We start from the raw sequence: 13966 nt of genomic DNA on the forward strand, positions 1-13966 counted from the left end.
CTTTTATGTATTATTTATCTATTTTATGTATTCATCTATCAATTGTATGTGTTTATTACACTAAAATAAACACACAAAATACTGACATTTATTGGACTTAAAAAACATTCTTATTTTTTCTACATACCATATCTGCCTCTGGTGTTGCCTGGTGGACAACAAACCAGTCAAGGGTCCACCTGGTTGTCCCTCATGTGTAGACCACTAGATGCATGCTGTTTCACGTCAAACAGTTCACCATGGGCTACAGAAAAAGTGCGCCAGCAGACATTATCTACACTTTTTCCAGCCACGTTTTCTTTTTCACATTCGAGTCTGTATTTTTTGCAGCCTTTTCTTTTTTTATCGGGGGAGTAACGTTACTGCTCATGGTGGAAGGCGTACCGTCTGCAGTGTCCTGTGAACCTGTGTCGTTGTGAGCCATTTCGGATTGTTTTGCCAGTTGCCTCAGTCTCTTGTCTTCCGGTATTTTCTTGCAAGCGACAGTACCTCGACCAATGAGAAGAGCCGGATTCTGCATTGTTATTCTCGCGTGTGAGTGTGCTGTCGGCTCATTGGTCACAGAGCAGGAGAGGGCTGGCAGTAAGATTACCGTATATTTTCATATAAAACGACCTGTCATTCATTGATTCCACTGACATTTTAAAGACCATTTTGATTCGCACAGAAATACGGGACAAAGTGTGTCCCTTTTAAGCTCAATACGGGTTGCGTAACTTTGTTTCTAAATACGGGACGATTCCGTTTTACAAGGGACGGTTGGCAACCCTAGTCTCTACACATAAACACGAGCATTGAGAACATTGTTTGTGTATGCAGAGTTTACTAAAAATAAGGTTTTTGAACTACTCACCGTAGAAGCTGGATCTCCGGCGCGTCAAGGCAAACAAAAAGTATCGATCCCCGAGAGCGACCTAACAGGCAGGAGAGTAATGACGGCAGCGTGCCGGAGATACAGCTACTCACGTGAGTTGTTCAAAAACCTTCTTTTTAGTAAACTCTGTGTACACAAACCATGTTCTCAACGCTTGTGTTCATGTGTAGTGACCCTGGTGATACTATGGGCAAAGTTTCATGTTGTGTCGAGCCTTCTTAGTGTTTTAGAAATAGCAATTTTGATGCTAGCATAAAAGTGCCCCCACAATCCATTGAAAATTAGCTTACCCGAAAACGAAACTACGGTAAATCTTAAAAGTGCCTCTTTCGTCGTAATTATGCCTTTACACGAAGGTTTGACTCATATACATTCACACACATTTTTGGCAAGAGTTTCACTTTAAGTTCATTTTTAACATTTTAACCAAACACATACTTATACATATTGCAACTTTAAATGCAATCATGTTCAGGCTAATTTGGCCTTGCGGTGCAATGTACTCTTCAACTCTTCTGACTTTGAGTGTGAAACTTCTGTGTGGATATCGCTGACTTTGCTGACTTCAAATCCACCAGTTAAACAAGTGAAAGTTCATATCGTTAGCTTAATGCAAGTGCTTTATTAATGTCAACTTTAAAAATTCAGAGATGTAACGAATTCATGCGCTGCTCGATGTTCACAAAGTTCATCAGGAAGTTTCTCAAGAAGCATGATTTGCAAGCTTTCAGACACCCGTCTAGGAAAACTGACATGATGGAAACTTTCTGTTTGTATTTTTAGTGTGTACATACATTTTCTCCACTCAAAAACATGTGCTCTCTGTTTCTTCACTTGTGCAGACTGCAGAGGTTTTGACACCAGGAGTTGAACGGCTGGAGGTGGAAAGTTTCTCTGTGATCACCTCAGAACTGGGCTTACCACTCGGAGGTTGCTCCTTCTGTAATGCTACCTACCTCTTGCCTGGTAACATTAGCATCCCGGCTATTGTTCTGCTCTTGAGCCTGACTGGAAGCGGCTTCATGGGCTGACAACAAAAAGGTCATTGCAATATTATTTGGGTCTAATGCCCTTACCAGTTACCTTATTTTCTTCTCCTGTTTTTTTTTTTTCTTGCATCCTGATTCATGTTCAGGTCCTAGCATAGCAGGGAAATTCACTGAGACGTTAACTAGTTGTTAGTTTAGATCAGTACGTTACTCAGTTCACGTGGTGAGCTGCCCGCTGTGCACTTGTGACAGAGGACATCTTACATTTAAGTAACAGCGAATAAATTATGAATTGTTTTTGTTATTTTTGTTGTTTGATAAGTAATGGTGGTGAGTATATTGGTTACAAAAAAACAGTGTCTATCCTTGCTTATATTAGGATGAGCATGATTACTGATGAGCCTCTGTGGGGCCTCTAATGGACCTTTCAATAGAGAAGCAGCCATTATTTTTCCAGCGCTTAAACTTATGTAATGGACGATATTTGCATAGTCATAAACTCGAGATTCTTAAATGAGGGAGATGGAGTGGATGTAATTAAAAGAACCTAAAGGTAAGATTTAACGGCTAATTGAAACCCCATCAGACATGGATTATTATTTAAACTTTTCCGTATATCTTAAAACATGTCTGGGGAGGGGATCGTTAAATCATTTGTCTGCCAACCTTGATTATGGTTAGCATTCATTTCAGTCCTCACACTTCAAATTTAACAAGGTCACAGGTGCAAATGTAGTCGTGGAGGAGCAGCCACAGCTTTAACACCTTTTGTGGCGAGTTATGATCTGACTATTTGAGCTGGTTATTCAAATGGAAAGCACATCTGACTACACATCTGTCGCTGCAACTAAACAGTTGTTTAAACTCAGGCTGTTTTGCGTCACGGCAGCTCAACTTTTAAGATGGACAAGCTCACAGCGTGTCTCATAGCGCCGATCCTTAACTACATCAGACACTTCTTCTTTCATGTGCAGTTGTCATACAACCTGCACATGCCTTTTTTTTTTTTTTTATATATTATTAATGTAAGCTTAAATATAAAATATTAAAACACATAGAGCTACGGTTAATTTATTCTCTGAACAGAAACTCATATTAAAACCATTCAAGTCATGTGAGTGAATTCCTGTTTCCTTACACACATAAACTGCTGTTGGAAACAACGTGAATACAGCGGCACGATTCACCACAGGTCCATTTTTCAGCCGAACGAATCTGAACGGACGAATGGTATTCCAAACGCAGGAATCACAGGTACAGCTCGCCAGCAAATCAGTTCTCAAATCTCATTCCTTTTTCTGTTTTATGTGACTTATATGAAAATCTTTTGAGCAGAAGTGATATAGAAGAGCAATAATGTCCAGCACTAATTTAATACCTTATTACCATAAGCCTGGTGCAATGCATGCATAATAAATTGTTGTATCTTTTACACGGCTCAGGCATATGGTTGGGAGACCGGATTCTCTTCAAACTGCACCAAATTTGCATGATAGGATGTGAGAGTTGGATGGATTTGGGGATTATATGAAACACAGCTTTCATTTCCAGTTCATTGTACTAAGGAGAGGTATCACATTTACACAGATGGCAAGGAACTTGGAAATGCACAGCTTCTGTGAAACACAAAATGAGCACAGGAGGGAGAAGAAAAAAAAAATCACTTCAAAGACGGGATCTATACTGTATTCTATTTTCCTCTACAATAAAATGTGTTTCTTAAGTGTTTAGTGCATTTTTTATTTTTCAAAATGGGCCGCAGAAAGCTTTCTGCAGCTCAGATGGAGCTGATCAATGTCGTTAGTAGTCTTTAAGCCGCATGGTCACCGTCTAGCGATGTGTTTTCCCGGGAGGTTACAGGGACCCTGGCAGGAGAATCATGATGTCTATTATGGTAAGATCATTCTAGAGGTCGGTCTTAGGAACGTATTGCAGCATGCTTGAGTAGCAGAGGCCTGACATTGTGTGACCATCTAACTGTATATTATGGCATTACACGGTGCATTTATGTTTATGCTTTAGGAACAGATAGCCTTGGGACAAAAATATGTTTCTTTAGCGTGTGAAATGCTATGAACCTCTCATTTTTATGATTATTTTGTTCTTTGCCTGGTCACCCCAGTGGAGAGGAGGTCGAGTGGCTCGGGCACCACTTTGCAATCCCTTGGCCTGCTCAGTCGTCCTCTTGGATCCTCACACTTTACATATATTATACAGTTTGTATCTGATATTCTGTGATTTTGTAGTTCTGTTCTATGCGACATCTATTGCACATCCATCCGTCCTGGGAGAGGGAGGTTGAGGTTTCTTCCATCCCCCCCTGTTAAAAAGGGGAATATGGGAAGTTTTTCCTCACTCGACTCGAGGGTCTAAGGACAGAGGGTGTCGTTGTTCACTGTACAGATTGTAAAGCCCACTGAGGCAATGTAATTGTGATTTCGGAGCTACATAAATAAAATTGATTTGAATTGATTTATGGGCCTCACGAGGTCTTGGTACCACAAGAATTCTCCCCTAACAGCGCTTGATAATTGTGGTCTATTCTTACGTAACAAAGCAAAAAACCACGAGTGTAGATATTCTCAGAATAATAACATAGACTTTTTGAAAAAAAAAAAACAGAATATGATCCCCATTCCAAAATGAGGCCTCGCTCATAATAACCAGTTCAATAATGGTTTAGTCACCTAACTTCAACTTATAATGAATTAACGGTATTCATTTTGTGTTTGGTTACATAAGACCTCTTCTCTCAAGTCTAACAAATTATTTGTGTTCGGGATCGACGACATGTTTTCTTTTCAGGGCCAATACCAATAATGATTACATTCACGGAATACATTTGCAGTAAAAATTTTGAAAAAAGATTGCTTTCTTTGCAATCTGAGACAAAAATCAAAGATACCGATAATCAGAATAAAGCTGAATATCAGCCCCGCTAATTAGTCAGGCCAATAATCGATCAATCCCTACTTCTTGTGGTCCACTTTATAAGGCTCATACTGCACAAAACGTATAATGACTGTGAAACATTGCTTATTGTAATTAAGCTGTGATTTGGAGGTTTTTGAGGCCTGCTTTATAACTGATAAGATGCATGTTAAATGTAATTGAATTTCCTTGTGTTCTTAACTCTATGTCTTGGTATTCAATCTTCTGATTTGACACAAGCATTGATCGCATTCTTACGATATGAAACATAAGCTTCCTAGTCTGTTAGCAGTCGTTGTGGCTCGTACTTTCATATTACAGTTTTATTGTGGAATATTTTTTTATCACACCAACCAGTGGGAGAAAAAAAACGGACTTAATCAACTCCCAGACACTTCAGATAGATTTTATCTCTCGTCGTGTGCAGCGTGATCTTTACTCTGCCCCAGATTTTAGTTTCATGTAAAAAAAAAAAAAAAAAAAGACTCCCACGAATATGAAAGGCAACCTCTCCCCTCGTGCTGTCAGTTTGAATCTGGCTGTTCCTGATGTCTGACTCAGTATCCAACCACAAATACCAGTGGCCAGGTAACGCTGATTTGTAGTGACGTCAAGGACAGAGGATTAGCCGTGTTAATCAGCGGTGTTTTCTCCAGGTGACACTAACGTGTCTCGTTTCGCTGTTAAAGGTCAGAAACACAGCGGTGGAACTAGCTGCGGTTCAATTTGGTGTTTTGTTTTCCGTCAGTGTCCGACGGCCCTCTTTTCGACTGACAGGAGGGCGTCAGACGCGTTTGTGTTTTAATTTTACTCCACTGACAGTAACATATGTGTAGAAATTATCTCAATGTGTGATGATGATCTAAAGTTCAGTCCCTCTTTCTGTGTTTCTTCCATTGTTATTTGTGCAGTTGGACTCTGTGGCACCTCACAGAACTGAGACATCACATTTTAATGAACAGTGCTGGAATTGGTACAAAAAAAATAAAAGAGGTAAAACAACAATTCTTGTAATAGCATCTTCAGTACAAAGTTAAAGTTAACCCTCTGACCTTTTAATATATCTACAGACATAGATACAAATGAGCACAGAATGCAAATATGTTCATAACAAATAAAGACTGTCTGTTCTATTTCTTATCTTTTTATTTTATTGTTTTGGTTTTTTTTACTATTGTTTATTATAATAGTACTGTCCTCTGGCTGCTGTGACAGAAATATCCCTGTTTGCAGGACACATAAAGGAATTCAGATTCTGATTAGTTTGGCTGGACAATTATTTATTTAAATCTTTACATTAAAAACTTGTGTCCACTCTTCACAAAGAATTAAAATAAGAATGTATTCAAGATTACTTCAATTCGATCAATTGAATTTGAATACAACCCTGTCTGGCCGTAGTCTGTAAATGATTTGGCTAAATAAGAAATGATTAGAAACAAGCAAAATTATGATGAATCGTGAAACTTTTAATGTTCCTGTGTAATAATAAAATTGCGCAAAAGACACATACATCATCTGTTATGCTTGTCCAACAGACCCTCATATTGTACGTATTTTGTTGTACAGAAAATCACCATCGGTCGCATCATTTGTAACTCACAGCTACAGCAGGCAGCTCTTAGTTATAGACGACAACAGTTGAAATATGAGTTATTTCAGGGGCGTAGGCTTGAAAACACAAAAAACTCGACTGTGCAAATGATTCACCTTATTTCTTTTTATGTATTTATATCTATATAAATATATGTACATATATCATATATATTCTCATTTTAATAATATAGCCCAACTCGTACTTTAAAATTAATACTTAAAATGTATGTATCATTGATTTACAGGGAATTAATCACAAAATAAAGGGATGATAAAGTAGCAGGTCATTTTCAAACCTACCCTGCGATTTTTTGTTTATTTTTAAGTTTGAAGTTTTGAGAAATGCAAGTTGAGAGTCTCCTGCGGCCGATAAAATGTTTGCTTTGTCCCCAAAACATCTTAAATTATCTCCATATTTGCAAACATGTCGCTCGCAGTGTCCCCCTGATCAACATATCTTGTTCTGGTAACTTCGGTTATTCAGATTGCATAATGGCAGTTTCGTTTCACATGTCTTCTACTTGCCATATGCAGCGGGGGTGGGGTTGGTCTTTTTTTTTATACATCTGTCTTATATTACCGTCAGTAAAGGCCACACAGACATACCAAAATCATCATATTTCAAATTCTACATATGGGCGTCTGGCTTACATGAAAATGTAGTAAACCACTGAGCAGTCAGGAGCCATGCAGGAGTGTAAATCATGTCAAGCGCATCTAAATATTCAAAACTCACTTCTAAACTCAAGGCTGTTTTCCCCCTGCGTTTTTCCATTGAGGGTGAACATGCGACTATCACTGTGCACAGCAGCTGAGTGTGTCTTTTTCTTTGTCTCTGTCACTCCGTTTCATGTTTTATAATTGTATACTTCAAGGCCCATCTAAAGCACAAAGCCCTCTAAAATTAGCTTGCCTGTGAGTCATCTTTGAAACCATCCCATAAAGGTTACATGATTCTCAACAGCAGTGACTGCAATCAAGGTCTGTTGCCTGCGATAGGAGACTTAAAACCACAGAGACCCGAGTTCTGTCTTGTTCTTTCACATGCTCTCAGTCAAAACCTCATCAGGTTCTGTGAATGGACTGGTGGGACTCACGTTCAAGGAAATGTTGATGGAGGTTTTGTGAGTCAGCGAACTTTTGCGTTGTGGGGTGATTGCGTGTGAGATTACGCTAAAACGATCATTCTGTAATAATTTCGGTTTATAGACAGATAGGTGGTGAGGTTTTATGGATGGCCACGTGTCTTTCTCTTTTTAACTCTTAAAATGGATCCGACTGACTTGAGTGTTTCGTATTGACAACACCTGGTAAATGTGGTTCTGAGAGAAAAAGGCTATTTAATGGCTTGCCATTAAATCAATTTCAGACACTCATGTCCCCCTCAAGTTAATTGTGGTAACTGATTCATTACAACTTAGCCTCAGTTGTAATTCATGTAAGTGATAAGCGACTGTGGGATGCTATTAGTTGAACTAATATGCTGAACACTATATACCTGCCACCTATGCCAGCTCTACCATTCAGCTCAAAGCCCCTCTGTGCAGCCTCAGTGTATTCTTGTGAAGTACTGTACGTAGGTCTCAGCAAGGTTACTCATTGAAGTAGGAATTGATGGGGAAAGAACGTATGATTCACATTCAAAAGATGTGGAAAACGGTTGATTTTTGCCAAGTTTCACTGACTCATACATACCCTATCCTTAAAGGACAAGTCCACCCTAAAATTAAAGATTTAGTCATAATATACTCACCCCCATGCTGACGAAAAAGGCGGATAAGTTTCGTTTTCCGCACAACATTTCTGGAGCTTCACAGCGAAGCAGCGTTGCAGCACTCTGCAAAACAACTGAAGTAGATCGGGACAACAGCGGAAAAAATAGATTTGAAAAGTCATTGTTTACACCTTTTAAAAGCTGAAATCTTCACTGTAAGCTAAAAGTTAGCGCACGCCCCGTCTTGCGTAGGTACACAAGCTTCACTGCATGTGAATGGTGTAAACAGCATCAATCTAGGATCTCAGGGCTTCTATAGACTTGCATTATGCTGTCCAAGTTAAAACAAGTCTCTGTTTAACATATTTAGTTCTTTAGAAGAACTAGTGCAGTTCCCGTAAGAAAAATTTATTCCTATATAATATATATATATATATATATATATATATATATATAATAGAAAAGTGGGAGGTTAAATGTGTTTAACAAACCATTTTTTATTACTTATAATGCAAATATAAATTGTTGTTTGCTAAATATGTGCATACATCTAAAAAATTTACAAAGTTGTATGTAACTATTTACATTTAAATGCAGGCAATGCTCAGGTCTGCCTGAGCTCCTTCCAGCTGAATGAAGAGCTGGACTGCCTGCTCCACATTCAGCAGTCACCTCATTGTTTTGACTCTTTAAACAAAAAAAACGACTCCACTACACACTAAACACACTACACCAAACACTACATAACACACTAACTATACACTCCAAACAGCTAAATGTCATAAATCTCTCAACTCTCAATATCGCTGTCTATACACTGACCGTCGTTGCCTGTCAATCATCCGCCTACGTCCCTCCCACAACTTCCTGTTCCTCAACAACCAAACTTGCTGCTTGGACACTTTCGTGACAAAAGCCTGTTTTTACCGTTTCTTCCTGCACCAGACACAAAGCAAACGTGACAGCAATGTTCGCGAAAAAGCATGGCGGACATTATTTACCCTAAGTCCGGTTTTGGACGTGCCGGTTGGTCAGGTCCGTCGACTTAGGAGGTGGGCCGTGTAGCTACACAGGAACATCCACAGATTCTGATTCCACTTTGTTGTCCGCGCATTTCCGGATCTCCTCAGACTCGTTTAGTGTCATTAATCCACAAAAGTCAGTTTAGATGCACAGAACAGAACGGGACCGAACCACCGGCAAAATCCCGGTCCAGCTCGCGCCGCTGCACTGCTCTGGTGCGCACTTGGCTACGGTGTGCAGCGATTGGCTCTGGTGCACACGTGACTGTGGTGGCTCCGGTGGACAATGCTCGTGGAATTTGTAAAGCATTTATGAAATAATTTATTAACGGTATCATTGCCGTCCAAACAAATGCGAGGTCGCACACCCTTGAACCACGCAGCAGCCATGTTGAAACTCTCAGGTCAGTCTGATCCTGATCCGCAGAGATATTTGAGGAATACACACACACACAGACAGAGATTCCTTACTTTTATAGAGAGATGCTGCAACGCTGTTTTGCTGAGAAGCTCCAGAAATTTTTTGTGGACCACGAAAAACTTCACCTGACTTTCCGTCAGCACCGGGGTGTGTTGACGATGAATGAATTTTTTATTTATTTATTAGTGAAATGTTCCTTTTATTGTATGTGTTTGTAACATGCCGACTTACAGATTTAATTTGCAATTCAATACAAGTCAGCTAGACAGTGACAGGGTGAATCAACAGCTCATTTGACGATGAATAAATGTCTCTGTGTTGTATTTTATTGATTTCTGTATTCTCTGCGTGGGCAACACTTTTGTTACTGTTCAGCGTTCATCGTGTGCCCGTGTCTGCCTCCTCGACGCCGACGAGCAAAACCAATCCATCCGACTGTCTTTAAAAACAACACGGGGAGACAAAAGAAAGAATGTGAACACGTTACCTCAGCTCACCACTGACTGTCAGACCTGTCCTCTCACAGTCCAAACACGAGCATTAAAGAAAAAAAGGCCACGTTTGCTATGCAATCTGTGCAGCTCTAACTTTTAGTGCACTTTCAGACTTTCATTACTGTTGTTGTTTGCAGTTACACACAATTGAGCACCTTCCTCAAACTACTGTAACACCTTTCAAGCTTCTGCAGCTATCCATGCACTGGTGTTCAACACAGTACCTGTGTTTTTTTATCGGTGCACCTTGTCTTTTTATTTTGTTGTTACTAAAAATTGCAGCAGAGAGGTGGGGGGGGGGGGGGGGGGTACTGTGACTGCATGAAGGTAATTCATATGTATTATTCATCTCTGCCTCTTCCATTTATACTTACAGTTGGCTGGAGTTGTATACGGTAAAAAAAGCCGGTGTGCGCAGTGGATGAGGGGCTGCCTACTGCACTTATTTATTCCACGTTTTGTGTTTTTTGTTCCCATGTGCAGTGTAATAATGATAACAATGATGATTACACGTGATGTTTTGTGTGTTTTCAAAAGGGTTTTTCACAATACAAATACATTAGATTCCTCTCCATTGAATTGAGAGAGAGAGACACAGCCATCAACAAATGTAAAAGTGTTGCATGACATGCCTCTTCCCTGCCACTGTTTCAGTAATGGCTATCTTCTCATCATGGCCACAATGCGGCATGAATTAGTCAGTATTGCAGCAATGAAAACAACAGCGGAACACGTTCACTCGTCCTCACAGATTTACAGAGAAAAAAGACCTGAAATGTTGCGCCGAGGTCTCTGGGCCTGTCATGGAGGAAGTCATTTTTTCTGCGGCACCATTGCTTTCAGATGTGGTCAAACGGCACGGTCTCCTGATGCGAAAAAAAGAAAAAAAGAAAAAAAGAGAACACACGTTTTTTCTGAAAATGAAGTGTTTCGAGAGAAATGAGTTGCGGGGGGAGAGTCCCGTCGTCGAGACAAGTAATATAAACTCACAGAGAGAAAGCAGTGTGGGAGACGAGAACCAGTTTCATGAAGTTTGAAGTTTTCCATCAGCAGAGACCACCGAATACAGAGCTGACGAACGACCAGTCAGACAGAATGTACACATGCAGTACAGTGCAAAGCAAACTTTATTAGTCATTAAAATTGCATTGATTCTAAACCTCTGCCCAGATTATACTTAAATGTTTCTAGCAGACGTATTAAAATTCTTATGTTAGGTAATAAAACAATGCCATTAGCCTGAAATACTCTAAACATGAATTTTTTGTACATTTTTCACATTAAAACCCTCATTTGTTTAAAACAGCTGGCTTCGCGAACAATGTGATCAACAGAACGCCGGCTATTTCTTCCGAGAGCAGCCTCTTAAGTAATAATGAGAGCGAGAAATGCAGTGCATTTAAGTGAAAAACCTCGATTAATTATTTATGATTAGACAACTCTTAAAAGCTTTGGGGAGAGAAAAAGAAAGAAACTACATAAACAGAACATGAAGTCCAAGACGGCTGGATGGATACCAGACGTGAAATTGTAAATGAACCTTAAGTATACAGGTGACTGCAGAATGATGAGAGATATTGCTTCTGCGTGGCTGGACGCCGGCTGACCGTTTGTGTACAGGTCACATCACACTTTGTGCTACGGTTCTGTCCATTGTTTGCGATTTTTATATCAACGTTTTTTTTCATATTTGGAATTTAATGTATATGAAATTAAATTTTTTGCCCCTTTGCTGAATAAACACTTCGATAGGGGATTTTTTCTTGCTATTAAGATGCACACAGATACTGTGCAAATGTCCTTGCGTTCATTTAAACGTATGTCTTATTTGACTTTCGTTGATGTTTAACCGATATAAGTGCTGCTGTGTGAACACAGGGGAAGATAACATTGTTTAGCAGCATATTCTTGCGAGCTACATGTACGTTTTATCAAAGAATGAGTCACTGAGCAGAGGTCATTTGGAAATATCACATCAGCCGGAAATACATTTCAGACATGCAGGTCATGCTATACACTCCAGATAACTTCTGCAAGCCTGTCGTATTCCTCTTTTATTCTCCCTTTCTTCGCCCCCCCATCACAGACACACACACACCCACCCACACACACACACACACACACACACACACACACACACACACACACACACACACACACACACTCTTCCTCCCTGTCAGTGGCATCATGCATGTTTTCACCTCTAAAGTGATTGTACCTGATTTATATGACAGGCCTTTAACCCTGCGTGTGCTTGTCCATCAGCATCAGGCAGAAAACACCCAAGGGCATGTGTGAGCAGGACCAAATCTGGCTCTCTGTCATTCAGTGGCTGTAACCTCCAACTGGAATGCACTCCAACAAATCACATTTATTCCTGCACTGTTAGAGTGTAAGTCAATCACAGAAGGTGAGAAGCGCTGCGGGGTTGTCTACATCCAAAAGACATACTAATACCACATACCTGCAATCTAACTGAACTGATTTCACTGAGAAGGTGTACATCTATTGGCATACAAATCATGAGAATCAATGGGAATGCACTGTGATTGGCAGTTTGAACAAAGCCACTAGATCCAACTCTCAGCCTCAGATGAGCCCTGCAAAAAAGAAAAAAATATCGGGTTATTAATTTGCAGAAAATATGAGCTTGGAATGAAAGAGTGTACTTGCGTGCCTTAAAACATGATTTTCTAAGATATGGTAATGAATTCAGAGTCTGCAAAGAAGTAAACAAAAACTGAGCACTGTCTCCACCTCCAGTCAGGAGATGGCAACAGGAGTGAATGTATTAATGCAGTAATGGCCCCACTCACTGGTTTCAGGTGGTAGTACAGGCTGGGAAATGATCTCGTGAAGGGTCTGAGATGATGAATGTCAGCAAATATCCCCAAGAGCTCGAGGCCCACATCTAGCTTGTGATTTATTTGAGGGGAGACAAATACAGATTTCAAATGACACTCAATGTGTATTAAATTAGGTTTTAGATGAGAGATGAGGATTATTTACTTGTCAAAATTACAATTTACAATCTCCTTATTAAAGGTCAGTGGATCTTTACAGAAGCTCCATCACTCTTAAGATCTGGGAGTTTCGCAATAGCACCTGTCATTAATATTATATTATAATATCATTACAGAGACTTAATTGCCGACAAATGCAATAATCAATGGATCCTAGTTGATCAATTATATAAAAAAAATGCCAAACATCTTTGGCTCCAGCTCTTCAAATGTGATCATGGGGCCCTATATTATGTTTTATGTGACTGAATATTGGTTATTCTCTGGACCCACTGTTTGCCTGTCAGCTTCATCAAAACTACGATGAGATTAATTTTGAAATTTCTCAAATTCTACAAATCAAATAATTACTTGATAATACAAAAAAACACAAAACAATCTAAATGACTGTGAGCCAGAGCCCTAATATTATGGTGAGTGGTTTAAGACGTGCGCCGACCCATTACTTGAGTAAGCAATAATAAAACAAACCCCCTCATTCCCCAGATTTCTCATCAGTAAAAAGTACCAGTAAAACATAAAGTAGGCTATCAAAAGTAAAAACACAGTCATTATGCACAAAGGCCCCATTTAAAATTCAAGAAGCATTTTATGTTATAAATATATACAAGCAGATCTTGATTTATTTTTGTAAAATATAAACATTACTTGTAATCATGATGTCATGAATCAATTAAGTTAAAAGTACAACATTTTTCACAAAATGTATATCTATATTCAAAGTCCTACTGACTCAAGTAGATTACACTTATATTGCTACATGTATTACGAGTTGTATATGTATATATTATTCAAGTAGATTTTATATGCAAAAAATATCTGTCCCTATGGTTTTTTTTTTTTATTTTCAAGAATGTATTCTGTCTGTAAAGCAAGATATAGTTTTGACACAGTTTAAACAA

Source organism: Sparus aurata, chromosome 6 (assembly GCF_900880675.1).
Source record: "Sparus aurata chromosome 6, fSpaAur1.1, whole genome shotgun sequence".
NCBI classification, from domain to species: Eukaryota; Metazoa; Chordata; class Actinopteri; order Spariformes; family Sparidae; genus Sparus; species Sparus aurata.